The sequence below is a fragment of the Dermochelys coriacea genome, chromosome 4 (assembly GCF_009764565.3).
Source record: "Dermochelys coriacea isolate rDerCor1 chromosome 4, rDerCor1.pri.v4, whole genome shotgun sequence".
NCBI classification, from domain to species: Eukaryota; Metazoa; Chordata; order Testudines; family Dermochelyidae; genus Dermochelys; species Dermochelys coriacea.
Window position 1 is genome coordinate 130,204,376 of NC_050071.1, and position 16,232 is coordinate 130,220,607.

A 16,232-nucleotide genomic window follows, 5' to 3' on the forward strand; every position below is an offset into this window, starting at 1 on the left:
TATCAGGGCTGGAAGGGGCCTCAGGAGATCTTCTAGTCCAATCCCCTGCTCAAAGCAGGACCAATTAAATCATCCCAGCCAGGACTTTGTCAAGCCTGACCTTAAAAACTTCTAAGGAAGGAGATTCCACCACCTCCCTAGGTAACGCATTCCAGTGTTTCACGACCCTCCTAGTGAAAAAGTTTTTCCTAATATCCAACCTAAATCTCCCCCACTGCAACTTGAGACCATTTCTCCTCATTTTGTCATCCACTACCACTGAGAACAGATCCATCCTCTTTGGAATCCCAGTGAGCTGTAGCTCACGAAAGCTTATGCTCTAATAAATTTGTTAGTCTCTAAGGTGCCACAAGTACTCCTCCCCTTTCAGGTAGTTGAAAGCAGCTATCAAATCCCCCCTCGTTCTTCTCTTCCGCAGACTAAACAATCTCAGTTCCCTCAGCCTCTCCTCATAAGTCATGTGTTCCAGTCCTCTAATCATTTTTGTTGCCCTCGCCTGGACGTTTTCCAATTTTTCCACATCCTTCTTGTAGTGTGGGGCCCAAAACTGGACACAGTACTCCAGATGATGCCTCTCACCAATGTTAAATAGAGGGGGAATGATCACGTCCCTTGATCTGCTGGTAATGCCCCTACTTATACAGCCCAAAATGCCATTGGCCTTCTTGGCAACAATCGCACACTGTTGACTCATATCCAGCTTCTCGTCCACTGTAACCCCTAGGTCCTTTTCTGCAGAACTGCTGCCTAGCCATTCGGTCCCTAGTCTGTAGCGGTCCATAGGATTCATCCATCCTAAGTGCAGGACTCTGCACTTGTCCTTGTTCAACCTCATCGGATTTCTTTTGGCCCAATCCTCTAATTTGTCTGGGTCCCTCTGTATCCTATCCCTACCCTCCAGCGTATCTACCTCTCTTCCCAGTTTAGTGTCATCTGCAAAGTTGCTGAGGGTGCAATCCACACCATCCTCCAGATCATTTATGAAGATATTGAACAAAACCGACCCTTGTGGCACTCCACTTGATACCGGCTGCTAACTAGACATGGAGCTATTGATCACTACCCGTTGAGGCCGACAATCTAGCCAACTTGCTTTCCACCTTATCTTCCATTCATCCAGCCCATACTTCTTTAACTTACTGGCAAGAATACTGTGGGAGACGGTGTCAAAAGCTTTGCTAAAGTCAAGGAATAACATGTCCACTCTTTTCCCCTCATCCACAGAGCCAGTTATCTTGTCATAGAAGGCATTTAGATTAGTCAGGCGTGACTTGCCTTTGGTGAATCCATGCTGACTGTTCCTGATCACTTTCCTCTCCTCTAAGTGCTTCAGTATTGATTCCTTGAGGACCTGCTCCATGATTTTTCCAGGGACTGAGTTGAGGCTGACTGGCCTGTAGTTCTCCGGATCCTCCTCTTTCCCCTTTTTAAAGATGGCTTTTTTCCAGTCATCTGGGACCTCCCCGGATCGCCATGAGTTTTCAAAGATAATGGCCAATGGCTCTGCAATCACATCCACCAGCTCCTTTAGCACTCTCGGATGCAGCGCATCCAGCCCCATGGACTTGTGCTTGTCTAGCTTTTCTAAATAGTCCCGAACCACTTCTTTCTTCACAGAGGGCTGCTCATCTCCTCACCATGCTGTGCTGCCCATTGCAGTAGTCTGGGAGCTGACTTTGTTCATGAAGACAGAGGCAAAAAAAGCATTGAGTACATTAGCTTTTTCCACATCCTCTGTCACTAGGTTGCCTCCCTCATTCAGTAAGGGGCCCACACTTTCCTTGACTTTCTTCTTATTGCTAACATACCTGAAGAAACCCTTCTTGTTACTCTTAACATCTCGTGCTAGCTGCACCTCCAGGTGTGATTTGGCCTTCCTGATTTCACTCCTGCATGCCCGAGCAATATTTTTATACTCTTGCGTGGTACTTTGTCCAATCTTCCACTTCTTGTAAGCTTCTTTTTTGTGTTTAAGATCAGCAAGTGTTAAGTTTTGTGTTAAGCCAAGCTGGTCGCCTGCCATATTTGCTATTCTTTCTACACATTGGGATGGTTTGTCCCTGTAACCTCAATAAGGATTCTTTAAAATACAGCCAGCTCTCCTGGACTACTTTCCCCCTCATGTTGTTCTCGCAGAGAATCCTGCCCATCAGTTCTCTGAGGGAGTCAAAGTCTGCTTTTCTGAAGTCCAGGGTCCGTATTTGGCTGCTTTCCTTTCTTCCCTGTGTCAGGATCCTGAACTCGACCATCTCATGGTCACTGCCTCCCAGGTTCCCATCCACTTTTGCTTCCCCTACTAATTCTTCCCGGTTTGTGAGCAGCAGGTCAAGAAGAGCTCTGCCCCTAGTTGGTTCCTCCAGCACTTGCACCAGGAAATTGTCCCCTACACTGTCCAAAAACTTCCTGGATTGTCTGTGCACCGCTGTATTGCTCTTCCAGCAGATATCGGGGTGATTGAAGTCTCCCATGAGAACCAGTGCCTGCGATGTAGTAACTTCCGTTAGTTGCCGGAAGAAAGCCTCGTCCACCTCATGCCCCTGGTCCGGTGGTCTATAGCAGACTCCCACCAGACTTGTTACTCACACTTCTAAACTTAATCCAGAGACACTCACGTTTTTCTCCAGTTTCATACCGGAGCTCTGAGCAGTCATACTGCTCTCTTACATACAATGCACCTCCCACACCTTTTCTGCCCTGCCTGTCCCTCCTGAATAATTTATATCCATCCATGATAGTACTCCAGTCATGTGAGTTATCCCACCAAGTCTCTGTTATTCCAATCACATCATAATTCCTTGACTGTGCCAGGACTTCCAGTTCTCTCTGCTTGTTTTCCAAGCTTCTTGCATTTGTGTTTCAGAGTAGCAGCCGTGTTAGTCTGTATTCGCAAAAAGAAAAGGAGTACTTGTGGCACCTTAGAGACTAACAAATTTATTAGAGCATAAGCTTTCGTGAACTACAGCTCACTTCATCGGATGCATTTGGTGGAAAAAACAGAGAAGAGATTTATATATACACACACACACACAGAGAACATGAAACAATGGGTTTATCATACACACTGTAAGGAGAGTGATCACTTAAGATAAGCCATCACCAACAGCAGGGGGGGGAAAGGAGGAAAACCTTTCATGGTGACAAGCAGGTAGGCTAATTCCAGCAGTTAACAAGAATATCAGAGGAACAGTGGGGGGTGGGGTGGGAGGGAGAAATACCATGGGGAAATAGTTTTACTTTGTGTAATGACTCATTCATTCCCAGTCTCTATTCAAGCCTAAGTTAATTGTATCCAGTTTGCAAATTAATTCCAATTCAGCAGTCTCTCGTTGGAGTCTGTTTTTGAAGCTTTTTTGTTGAAGGATAGCCACTCTTAGGTCTGTGATCGAGTGACCAGAGAGATTGAAATGTTCTCCAACTGGTTTTTGAATGTTATAATTCTTGACGTCTGATTTGTGTCCATTCATTCTTTTACGTAGAGACTGTCCAGTTTGGCCAATGTACATGGCAGAGGGGCATTGCTGGTACATGATGGCATATATCACATTGGTAGATGCGCAGGTGAACGAGCCTCTGATAGTGTGGCTGATGTGATTAGGCCCTATGATGGTATCCCCTGAATAGATATGTGGACAGAGTTGGCAACGGGCTTTGTTGCAAGGATAGGTTCCTGGGTTAGTGGTTCTGTTGTGTGGTGTGTGGTTGCTGGTGAGTATTTGCTTCAGATTGGGGGGCTGTCTGTAAGCAAGGACTGGTCTGTCTCCCAAGATCTGAGAGAGCAATGGCTCGTCCTTCAGGATAGGTTGTAGATCCTTGATGATGTATTGGAGAGGTTTTAGTTGGGGGCTGAAGGTGATGGCTAGTGGCGTTCTGTTGTTTTCTTTGTTGGGCCTGTCCTGTAGTAGGTGACTTCTGGGTACTCTTCTGGCTCTGTCAATCTGTTTCTTCACTTCAGCAGGTGGGTATTGTAGTTGTAGGAATGCATGATAGAGATCTTGTAGGTGTTTGTCTCTGTCTGAGGGGTTGGAGCAAATGCGATTATATCGTAGCGCTTGGCTGTAGACAATGGATCGAGTGGTATGATCTGGATGAAAGCTAGAGGCATGTAGGTAGGAATAGCGGTCAGTAGGTTTCCGATATAGGGTGGTGTTTATGTGACCATCGCTTATTAGCACCATAGTGTCCAGGAAGTGGATCTCTTGCGTGGACTGGTCCAGGCTGAGGTTGATGGTGGGATGGAAATTGTTGAAATCATGGTGGAATTCCTCAAGAGCTTCTTTTCCATGGGTCCAGATGATGAAGATGTCATCAATGTAGCGCAAGTAGAGTAGGGGCATTAGGGGACGAGAGCTGAGGAAGCGTTGTTCTAAGTCAGCCATAAAAATGTTGGCATACTGTGGGGCCATGCGGGTACCCATCGCAGTGCCGCTGATTTGAAGGTATACATTGTCACCAAATGTGAAATAGTTATGGGTCAGGACAAAGTCACAAAGTTCAGCCACCAGGTTAGCCGTGACAATATCGGGGATACTGTTCCTGACGGCTTGTAGTCCATCTTTGTGTGGAATGTTGGTGTAGAGGGCTTCTACATCCATAGTGGCTAGGATGGTGTTTTTAGGAAGATCACCAATGGACTGTATTCAGAGTAGCAGCCGTGTTAGTCTGTATTCGCAAAAAGAAAAGGAGTACTTGTGGCACCTTAGAGACTAACAAATTTATTAGAGCATAAGCTTTCGTGAGCTACAGCTCACTTCATCGGATGCATTTGGTGGAAAAAGCAGAGGAGAGATTTATATACACACACACAGAGAACATGAAACAATGGGTTTATCATACACACTGTAAGGAGAGTGATCACTTAAGATGAGCCATCACCAGCAGCAGGGGGGGGAAGGAGGAAAACCTTTCATGGTGACAAGCAGGTAGGCTAATTCCAGCAGTTAACAAGAATATCAGAGGAACAGTGGGGGGTGGGGTGGGAGGGAGAAATACCATGGGGAAATAGTTTTACTTTGTGTAATGACTCATCCATTCCCAGTCTCTATTCAAGCCTAAGTTAATTGTATCCAGTTTGCAAATTAATTCCAATTCAGCAGTCTCTCGTTGGAGTCTGTTTTTGAAGCTTTTTTGTTGAAGTATAGCCACTCTTAGGTCTGTGATCGAGTGACCAGAGAGATTGAAGTGTTCTCCAACTGGTTTTTGAATGTTATAATTCTTGACGTCTGATTTGTGTCCATTCATTCTTTTACGTAGAGACTGTCCAGTTTGGCCAATGTACATGGCAGAGGGGCATTGCTGGCACATGATGGCATATATCACATTGGTAGATGCACAGGTGAACGAGCCTCTGATGGTGTGGCTGATGTGATTAGGCCCTATGATGGTATCCCCTGAATAGATATGTGGACAGAGTTGGCAACGGGCTTTGTTGCAAGGATAGGTTCCTGGGTTAGTGGTTCTGTTGTGTGGTGTGTGGTTGCTGGTGAGTATTTGCTTCAGATTGGGGGGCTGTCTGTAAGCAAGGACTGGTCTGTCTCCCAAGATCTGAGAGAGCGATGGCTCGTCCTTCAGGATAGGTTGTAGATCCTTGATGATGCGTTGGAGGGGTTTTAGTTGGGGGCTGAAGGTGATGGCTAGTGGCGTTCTGTTGTTTTCTTTGTTGGGCCTGTCCTGTAGTAGGTGACTTCTGGGTACTCTTCTGGCTCTGTCAATCTGTTTCTTCACTTCAGCAGGTGGGTACTGTAGTTGTAGGAATGCATGATAGAGATCTTGTAGGTGTTTGTCTCTGTCTGAGGGGTTGGAGCAAATGCGGTTATATCGTAGCGCTTGGCTGTAGACAATGGATCGAGTGGTATGATCTGGATGAAAGCTAGAGGCATGTAGGTAGGAATAGCGGTCAGTAGGTTTCCGATATAGGGTGGTGTTTATGTGACCATCGCTTATTAGCACCGTAGTGTCCAGGAAGTGGATCTCTTGTGTGGACTGGTCCAGGCTGAGGTTGATGGTGGGATGGAAATTGTTGAAATCATGGTGGAATTCCTCAAGAGCTTCTTTTCCATGGGTCCAGATGATGAAGATGTCATCAATGTAGCGCAAGTAGAGTAGGGGCATTAGGGAACGAGAGCTGAGGAAGCGTTGTTCTAAGTCAGCCATAAAAATGTTGGCATACTGTGGGGCCATGCGGGTACCCATCGCATTTGAAGGTATACATTGTCACCAAATGTGAAATAGTTATGGGTCAGGACAAAGTCACAAAGTTCTGCCACCAGGTTAGCCGTGACAGTATCGGGGATACTGTTCCTGACGGCTTGTAGTCCATCTTTGTGTGGAATGTTGGTGTAGAGGGCTTCTACATCCATAGTGGCTAGGATGGTGTTTTTAGGAAGATCACCAATGGACTGTAGTTTCCTCAGGAAATCGGTGGTGTCTCGAAGATAGCTGGGAGTGCTGGTAACGAAGGGCCTGAGGAGGGAGTCTACATAGCCAGACAATCCTGCTTTCAGGGTGCCAATGCCTGAGATGATGGGGCGTCCAGGATTTCCAGGTTTATGGATCTTGGGTAGCAGATAGAATACCCCAGGTCCTGGCTCCAGGGGTGTGTCTGTGCGGATTTGTTCTTGTGCTTTTTCAGGGAGTTTCTTGAGCATCAGCCACACCATCAGAGGCTCGTTCACCTGTGCATCTACCAATGTGATATATGCCATCATGTGCCAGCAATGCCCCTCTGCCATGTACATTGGCCAAACTGGACAGTCTCTACGTAAAAGAATGAATGGACACAAATCAGACGTCAAGAATTATAACATTCAAAAACCAGTTGGAGAACACTTCAATCTCTCTGGTCACTCGATCACAGACCTAAGAGTGGCTATACTTCAACAAAAAAGCTTCAAAAACAGACTCCAACGAGAGACTGCTGAATTGGAATTAATTTGCAAACTGGATACAATTAACTTAGGCTTGAATAGAGACTGGGAATGGATGAGTCATTACACAAAGTAAAACTATTTCCCCATGGTATTTCTCCCTCCCACCCCACCCCCCACTGTTCCTCTGATATTCTTGTTAACTGCTGGAATTAGCCTACCTGCTTGTCACCATGAAAGGTTTTCCTCCTTCCCCCCCCTGCTGCTGGTGATGGCTCATCTTAAGTGATCACTCTCCTTACAGTGTGTATGATAAACCCATTGTTTCATGTTCTCTGTGTGTGTGTATATAAATCTCCCCTCTGTTTTTTCCACCAAATGCATCCGATGAAGTGAGCTGTAGCTCACGAAAGCTTATGCTCTAATAAATTTGTTAGTCTCTAAGGTGCCACAAGTACTCCTTTGCTTTTTGCATTTGTGTATGACACTTGAGATAACTTGCTGTTTGTCCTGCTTTCTTAGTATGAGGCAGGAGCCCTCCCCTCTCGCACTCTCCTTCTCATGCTTCCTCCCGGTATTCCACGTTCCCACTTACCTCAGAGCTTTGGTCTCCTTCCCTCGCTGAACCTAGTTTAAAGCCCTCCTCACTAGGTTAGCCATCCTGCTTGCGAAGATGCTCTTCCTTCTCTTCATTAGGTGGAGCCTACCACTTCTCCTTCTTGGAACACCAGCCCATGGTCAAAGAATCCAAAGCCTTCTCTCCGATACTACCTGCATAGCCATTCGTTGACTTCCACGATTCGACGGTCTCTACCTAGGCCTTTTCCTTCAATGGGGAGGATGGATGAAAACACCACTTGCACCTCAAACTCCTTTATCCTTCTTCCCAGAGCCACGTAGTCTGCAGTGATCTGTGCAAGGTCATTTTTGGCAGTATCATAGGTGCCCATGTGGAGAAGCAGGAAGGGTAGCGATCCAAGGGCTTGATGAGTCTCAGCAGTCTCTCCGTCACATTGTGAATCCTAGGTCCTGAGAAGCAGCAGACTTCTCGGTTTTCCCGGTCGGGGCGGCAAATAGATGACTCGGTCCCCCTGAGGAGAGAGTCCTCAACCACCACCACCCTCTTCCATCTCTTCGGAGCAGTGGTCGTGGAACCCTCATCCCTAGGACAGTGCATCTCATGCCTTCCAATTGGCATCTTATCTTGTATGGTTTTATTTTTAGCTATTGCAAGAAGCTAACTCAGAATAGTGGAAAGCAAATCTTAAAAGGAATCTTTCTAAGCCATATCTATTTTATTTGTTATTTATTCTCCGCAAATATGGAACAACGTGACGGCCATTCTGGGTCAGACCAGAGGTCCATCTAGCCCAGCATTCTGTCTTCCAAAATGGCCAATGCCAGGTGCCCCAGAGGGAATGAACAGAATGGGTAATCATCAAGTGATCCCTCCCCTGTTTCCCATTCCCAGCTTCCGACACCATCTCTGCCTATCCTGGCTAATAGCCATTGATGGACCTATCCTCCATGAACTTGCTTCGTTCTTTTATGAACCCTCTTATAGTCTTGGCCTTCACAACATCCTCTGGCATGGAGTTCCACAGGTTGACTGTGCGTTGTGTGGAAAAAATACTTGCCTTTGTTTCTCTTAAACCTGCTGCCTATTAATTTCATTTGATGACCCCTAATTCTTGTGTTATGAAAGGGAGTAAATAACACTTCCTTATTCACTTTCTCCACACCGGTCAAGATTTTATAGACCTCTATCGTATCCCCCTTTAGTCATCTTTTTTCCAAGCTGAAAAGTCCCAGTCTTATTAATCTCTCCTCATGGCAGCTGTTCCATACCCCTACACATTTTTGTTGCCCTTTTCTGTACCTTTTCCAATTCTACTGTCTTTTTTTGAGATGGGCAACCACATCTGCACACAGTATTCAAGATGTGAGCGTACTATGGATTTATATAGAAGCAATATGATATTTTCTGTCTTATTATCTATCCCTTTCTTAATGATTCCCAACATTGTTTGCTTTTTTGGCTGCTGCTGCACATTGAGTGGATGTTTTCAGAGAACTATCCAGAATGTTGATTAGAGAAAATCAAAAGTCAGAAAGTGAAATCCTGGTCCCATTGAAGTCAATTGGGGTTTTGCTTTTGAATTCACTAAGGCCAGGATTTCACTGAGACGGTTTACCGTGGCAATAACAAGCTCATTTCTACACCCTCCCGAGAAAGCACAGAGGTAATACTGCAAGCTACTGCAGTACAGACAATTCCAATTAATCTCCTGGCCAGGAACTTTCAGAAAATCACCCGGGGCCTTATGATGTGAGTAGGATTTTGGTTTTAGAATCCAATAGTTTATGCTCGGGAATAATCTTTGTAAATCTCCAAGTTTTGCTTTGACATATATATGAAAGTAAATATATAACTTTAGGGGGCACTAAATCACAGACAGGCCCAGTCAGGGTGATTGCCTTGGGATATCAAGACTTGCCCCTATCTTCAGGGCTGGCTCCAGGCACCAGCTTTCCAGGCAGGTGCTTGGAGCAGCATTCAGAATGGGGGGCAGTTTGTGTCCCGCGGCAGCAATTTGGCAGCAGCTCCTCTGCTTTTCCCGCAGCGGCGGCTTTTGGGCAGCAGCGACAATTCAGCGGCAGCTGCTTGGGGTAGCAAAATTGGTAGAGGCGCCCCTGCCTATCTTACACCTCCATTGGCCATCTGTTCGCATGCAGTTCAGACCAGTAACGTGTTTTTTTTTTCCCAGTGAACCAGTAAATAGACCAACAAAAGGGAAATGAAGGTAACAATATATAGAGCAGGGGAAAGAGTTTGTTTAGAGCATACAGTTAATCCACAGCAGGGAGAAATTAAGTCCCAGATTTGCAAATATTCATGTGCTTGACAGCAAGCATGTATGTTGTCCATTGACTTTGATGGAAATAATCAATGATTTAGTTAATGGTATAGAGAGTACACTTTTATAAAGTTTGCGGACAATACCAAGCTGGGAGGGGTTGCAAGTGCTATAGAGGACAGGTTTAAAATTCAAAATGATCTGGAAAAATGGTCTGAAGTAAATCAGATGAAATTCAATAAGGGAGAATGCTAAGTACTCCACTTAGGAAGGAACAATCAGTTGCACACATAAAAAATGGGAAAAACTTCCTAGGAAGAAATACTGCTGAAGGGTCATAGTGGAACACAAGCTAAATATGAGTCAACAGTGTAACACTTGCGAAAAAAGCAAACATCATTCTGGGCTGTATTAGCAAGAGTTATAAGCAGGACATGAGAAGTAATTCTTCTGCTCTATTCAGCGCTGATTAGGCCTCAACTGGAGTTTTGCGTCCAGTTCTGGGTGTCCCATTTCAGGAAGGATGTGGACAAATTGGAGAAAGTCCAGAGAAGATCAACAAAAATGATTAAAGGTCTAGAAAACATGACCTATGAGGGAAGATTGAGAAAATTGGATTTGTTTAGTCTGGAGAAGAGAAGATTGAGGCAGGACGTGATAACAGTTTTCAAGTTGTTACATAAAAGGTTGTTACAAGGAGGAGGGAAAGAATTGTTGTTTTCAGCCTCTGAGGCTAGGACAAGAAACAATTGGCTTAAATTGCAGCAAGGGTGGTTTAAGTTGGACATTAGGAAAAACTTTCTGTCAGAGTGGTTAAGCACTGGAATAAATTGCCTAGGGAGGTTGTGGAATCTGCATCATTGGAGATTTTTAAGAGCAGGTTAGACAGACATGTCCGGGATGGTCTAGATAATACTTAGTCCTGCCATGAATGCAGGGGACTGGACTAGATGATCTCTAGAGGTCCCTTCCAGTTCTGTGATTCTATGTTTAAAATTGAACTTGTGCAGAAGGCATTTTCAGGATCAGAGCCTAAGCAAATCCACTGATGCATGCAGTGTGTAAGACTTTCCTTTTCCATTCATTAAATGCTCGGTTCTTTTATACGAATATGTATTACTTTAGCTTGTTGTTGAATTGTAAATTATCTGTGAGCTAGAGGCCCTCAAGCCTCTTAAGTTTTAGCTTTTTTAAATCTTTGAATTAGTTATTTCCTCTTCTTTATAGAATACAAATTTATTTTACAAACATCAGTAGCTACAGAGTTAACAGTCTAAACACCCTGATGTGTAAAAATGAGGGCTGGTATAATAACCAACTTCAGGGCTTCATTTCCTCAACAAAGTTTTGGAGGAAGTGTTTTGTTAATTTCTGATCCAGCACTCCCACCTTGAATGAATCAAGCATGCTTTTCATACCACTGGGACTCCCCAACTCTGAGTACTTAACAGCTTATTCCTTACCTCTGTCAACGATCTTCTCATGTTTAATAATAGATGTTTCAGTACTCTCACTCTCTCTTTCTTGAGTTAAAAGATGACACTGCCAGTCATCTCTTCTATTCAGCCAACTCCTACCTCTCTTGCTGATTCATAAATTCAGTCACAGATTTTAAAGTCAGAAGGGAGCTAATTATTAAATAACGAAGCCTGACCTCCTGTATAACATAGGCCATTGAATTTCACCCAGTTACTCCTGCACTGAGCCTAATAACTTGTATTTGACTAAAGCATATCTCCCAGAAGGGCATCCTCTCTTGATTTGATGACCTCAAGAGATGAAGAATCCACCACTTCCCGTCATAGTTTATTGCAACGGTACTCGCCCTGACTTAAAAATATATGCCCTCTATCCAATTTTAAATTTGTCTAGCTTCGGCTTTCAGCTATAGGTTCTTGTTTGGCCTTTCTCTGCTAATTTGAAAAGCCTTCTAGTACATGGTATTTTTCATATAATGTTAAGGCCAGAAGAGACTATCAGATCATCTGGTCTGACCTGCATATCATAAGCCATTGCATTTCACCCAGTTACCATTGTATTGAGCCCAATAACTTGTCTGTGACTAAAGCCTGCCTCTCCAAAAGGCCATCAGCTTGACTATTTTCTCACGGTGAATGTACTTACACACCGTAATCAAGCCAACTCTCCATCTTGTTTTCCTTTTTATTTCTTCCCCAAATGCACTGTGTCAAGTGTTCTTTCCGCTTTATATTGTCTTTTTGTTTTGGTCGCCTTCTCATCTGAAATCTAGCTTTAACTGTGATTATTCACAAGCAAACAAAATCATATAATTTATCTCTCCTGATTCTTTTGCTGTTATCTATATTTCCTATCTACAAGACTGTATTGACTGTTATTTCCTCAGCTAACCAGAACTTCCTGCAAAGTCATGCAAGCTTCAAAAACTTGGTAAAAGCCCTCTTTAATCTTATGACTAGCTCCATTATCACTTTGGCCCTGATTCTGTTAAGCACTTCAGCATGTGCTTAAGTACCAGAAGTAGTGGCTTTTTCCTAGACCTCAGTCTCTTTTCTTACTCATATCTCCCTTGATTATGCATCTGCCTACCCATGCACTGTTAAAAGAATTCATCCTTATCTTAACCCTACTGCACCTCTGTTCAATCACTTTGTGCCTCAGCTATTACAATTCTCTCTCTCATATTATTCTGAAGTAATTTCTCCCTGATTTTCCAGAGACCTGGAATGCTACAATCAGAATACTCACTTTCATTGAAAAGTATTCGTACAGATCATGTTCGTTGTTGAGTGTCAATCTCTATATCCAATTCAGCATTGACCTGGTTTACAACTCTCCCTGAGCTCTCTGCACTCTAACACGCTGATCACACATCCAGCCTCTTGTGAGTTTGGAATCACCCTTATCACTGTGGAACTTTCTCCCCCAAACCCTCTTTGTAGAACTTTGTCTCTTTAATCTCTGAAACTTTCTTTGCCTTTAGAAGGAAAAGCAGGACTTGTGGCACCTTCGAGACAAACAAATTTATTTGAGCATAAGCTTTCGTGAGCTACAGCTCACTTCATCAGATGAATGCATCTGATGAAGTGAACTGTAGCTCACGAAAGCTTATGCTCAAATAAATTTGTTAGTCTCGAAGGTGCCACAAGTTCTCCTTTTCTTTTTGCTGATACAGACTAACACGGCTGCTACTCTGAAACTTTGCCTTTAGGTTTCTGCTGATGCTCTCTCTGTAAAGCATTTTGTGACACCGCACATCAAGGACACTATACAAAGTAAAATATGGTCTAGATAATGCAAGGCAATCCAGTGAAACACTTCCAGGACAATATAGATTATTCTTTGAGCAGGCCAAGTCCTTGAAAATGTATGGTACTTACAAAATGTTTAACTGCTTATCTGTCTTATTCTTTCAAATTCAATCTGAAAAGGACAAAAGGTGGTTGGAAAATACTAACCAGACAAACCTCAGCTCGAGAAACCAAGGCAGGAAAACAGCAAAAATTTATATATTTTTAAATGCATCTATGGGAGCATAGATTTTAAAGGTAACCTAAAAAAATAGAGACCCAGCATTCAAGGTTTGGGGAGTTGCCTTTTTTCTACAGAACAATAATTTTGGTCACTGAATCCCATCCAGGCTGTAGGAGGCACAGGGTGAGGGAGTACAGGGCTATAAAAAGAAAAAAGACATTCATCTGCATACTTCGGCTTTTAGACTAATTCACCACCTGTAAATCCCATATATAGAGGCACAGCTTTGTAACAGTAACTAATGTGGTAGAAAGGGGTCCAGCCCCACAGAAAAAATAAGAAACTCTATAAGGGAGACCTGTTGTGTCGACTTTGGATTGCTGCATGTATCCCACACTCTGAGGTTTTTACAGGCTACCTCAAATAAAATTTGTTTATAATGCCAATACAGTCATTCTCTTTTAAATGTAGACTTCACTTGTGTTCAGGAGCTATATTTAACCATCATTAGAGACTGAAGAACTATCTCCATATATTATGTCCAGCTCTGGTCGCAGTGGTGCAAGATTTCCTACACTGTTCTGATCCCAACCGTGTTTCATTCCTGACCTGGAGGGATCTGATCAACGGTCAGCAAAGGTACCAGTTGTTAATAACTGTTTGTTGTGTTTGTGATGTCAACAGCTGTAAATTAAGGTCTAGACTGGCACCAATATCTTTCTTCACATAGTTCACTGAACAGCCATTTGAGGGTAACTTTCAGCCATTACTGATCTTAGGAGCCTAGGTTCCCATTTCAGTGGGACATTCAATGGAAATTAGGCACCTACCCTGTTATAGGTGCTTTTGAAAATCCTGCTTGGCACCTATCTGCCTTATAGATGCCTTTAAAAATTTGGCATTAAGGGCCTAAGACTCATTGGAAATCAATGGGACAAAAGCTGCTAAATGACTCCGGCACTTATGAAAATGGGACTTAAATGCCTAAATCACCTAACACATTTGAAAATACCCCAATATCGATTACCAAAAATTCCAAATACTAGAGAACAGCCACTTAGGATAAATAATTACTCTCATGTGATGGGGTAATGGTGGCGGGGGGTTGGGGGGGGACTTTTTCTTCACTTGGGTGGCCAGAGAGGGCAGGACTAAAAAAAACCAGGTGATAACTCAACAGACACCTGAGCCTTATAACTAGAGTGTTTAGGCTGGTGAAGAAGCTACAGGGCACAGATTGGTAGGCTGGCTCCTGTGAAGGCTGAAGCACCAAAGACTAGAGTTCAAGCAGATTGGTTGGCAGGAGAGTGCTTGATGCTAGAGATGGAGAAAAGTAATTTGGAATCCCAGGAAAGGGTTGAGCCCAGAGAATAGGTTGATTCTTTGAGATTTTGGACTATACCTGGACATTTTGTTGCTCTGGCAGGGGTTTGGACTAGCTGCTTCTCAGCTGGATGTGTAGAGGTTTAAAGGGACAGCATTTTAGAGCCTTGCCATTGAGAAATCCTGCAGTCCTCATGCAACATCTCTGAACAACTTGTTGATGGGCAACTAATTTCTGCCCATCTTTTAGTAGACAGGTGTCCACATCACCACAATTGGGCACCCATCTCTCAATGCTGAGGTCAGTGGTGGGAAAGAAAGCTTGTTTCCATTGCACTTGTTCTATGGGCAGGAGATGTCAGTCAATGGTGCTGTAAGTCTGACACCTTAAATATGCTAAAAAGTAATAAACCAGAGAAAGCTTACACTTGGTTTCTTACTCTTGGTGCCTCAGGCTATGCATGCTAGTGTTCATCGAAACCAGACTCTGAAATCTGAGTCTCCCAAACCACAGCTGAATGCAGCCCCAAAACTTTGGCTTCACTATGAGGCATGATCTAAACTCTTTTTCAGGCAGCTCTTTGCTAGTTAGAACAGGTACAAATTCAGAATGCTGAATCCTTGCTTTCTAAAATTCCCACCTTTGAGATTAGCGACTGTTTTAACCTGTGGCTGTATTCAGGCTCTGATTTGCTAACACTGGTAAGGATGCAAATGCTTCTATAGGGACTTCTGTGCTGTGTTTTAAGTGCAGTGCATGTTAAATTTTATAGTTAGTTTTAACTGTAATTTTTCTCTAATTGTTGCTCATTGAGTGTACTGCTGTTGCATGTTTTACTTATCTCCAAAATCTGACAGATTTAGCAGGTTATCTGTGTTTGTCTGTGTCCAGAAGTGGAATGATGGAGGTACAAACAAAATTAATTTCTCAACAACAACCACTAGGTGGCAAAACAGACACTTTGTGTAAAACTATAACTAGTGACAATCATTTAGCGGTGATGGGTCTATAACTCTGTTTATGCTACCCCATAAATAGTAGTTTTACAAGATGTCATGGCATATTTAGGTACTGCCTACAAAGTACATGAAGTTAGAATATCTCTGAATGTTCTCATTTCATATTACATATTAGCCATTCAGATATCTGGGAGTTAAAATCTTGCTAAGATTATTTTATTGTGGGAATTCAGCTTCTTTGTATAAAGGGATAGATAGAAATTAGAGAAAGAAAAGATTTATTAGGGGAGCCTTGTGAGATTGTGACTGGGCTGATAAGTTTTAATGACAAAGTTTACTTGCTTGCTCTTTCCAATAATGATCTTTTATTGTTGTTTATTTGTATTATAGTAGTGTTTACTGGCCCCCAACCAAGATGTGTGCTAGGTGCTGTACAAACAAATAATGAGAGACAGGCTCTGCTCTGAACATACTACAGTTTAAGACGACAAGACATAAATGGTCTGAGGCACAGAGAGGTGAAATGACCAGCCCAGTGTCAGAGAGAAGGTCAGTGGAGTCCCAAACAGAATTTTGGTCTCCTGAGTGCCAGTCCGGTGCCCTGTCTGCAAAACCAAATTAAAAACCAAATGAAATGAGAGAAATTCCTTGTCCTGAATGCTTAAAAAATTGTACCAGTTCTACAGATCACTGTTTCCTTCTCTTCCATTACCCTTTCTTTATAAAAGATTGTGGCATGAAGCCAAAGAGGTAAGTGTCACATTCCATTCTGAAG